This window comes from Amphimedon queenslandica, unplaced genomic scaffold, assembly GCF_000090795.2.
Source record: "Amphimedon queenslandica unplaced genomic scaffold, v1.1 AMPQUscaffold_13214, whole genome shotgun sequence".
Lineage (NCBI taxonomy): Eukaryota > Metazoa > Porifera > Demospongiae > Haplosclerida > Niphatidae > Amphimedon > Amphimedon queenslandica.
In genome coordinates, this window is record NW_003546550.1 from 112,777 (window position 1) to 113,660 (window position 884).

The following is an 884-nucleotide window of genomic DNA, read 5'->3' on the forward strand; positions in this document are numbered from 1 at the left end:
GAGCCTTCTCTTGCTGTTCCTGTTCCTGTTCCTTTGGTTTGGATGAAGCAACAGTTGTTCTTTGTCGAACTATAAAGTAATGGAAATCGTTTTAGACAAAAGAATGGACTGTAATAAGAAATTTTAAATATCAGCTAAAACTTTCTATATTTTGGAAAAAACCATGGGCTATAGTACAGGGATTTTTTCAGATTTTGGCTCATTTTTTAAAATGGCCGTAACTTGAAAAATTGAAGTCGGAATCAGCTTAAACTTTCTACACAGCATAAGGGCATCAATATGTATCAAAAAATATAATAAAAATTGGGAGTGATTTCAGAGCCATTTTTCGATAAAAACCATGGGCTATAGTACAGGGATTTTTTCAGATTTTGGCTCATTTGTTAACATGGCCGTAACTTGAAAAATTGAAGTTGGAATCGGCTCAAACTTTCTACACAGCATAAGGACATCAAAACTAATAATTGTTATATGCATTACCTCCTCCTCCTCCTCCTTCATCTTCTTTCTTTGATGGTTTCTCTTCTTCTTCTTCTTCTGCAATGTAACTGTCTTCCTGTGCTGGTAATGGAGTCACTGGGCTCCTCCCTCCAGTCTCTTAATAAACTAATAAATATAATTATTATTAATTAATACATACCAATGACAGGGACATCCTCTTTTGCTGTTTCAATTCCACATTGTCCTAAAAATAATTTAAAATAATAATAATAACAATTTTATAAATTAATAGTAATTTTAATCCTTATAAATAATAATAATACAATTGTCCCTTTCCCTCAGTTAATCTGCTAATACAATTATTATAACTCACTTCGTATGTCATCAGCTCCAGCTCTTTGTCCCAATCTCTCTACAGCATTAGCTAGTGATACATAGTTAGC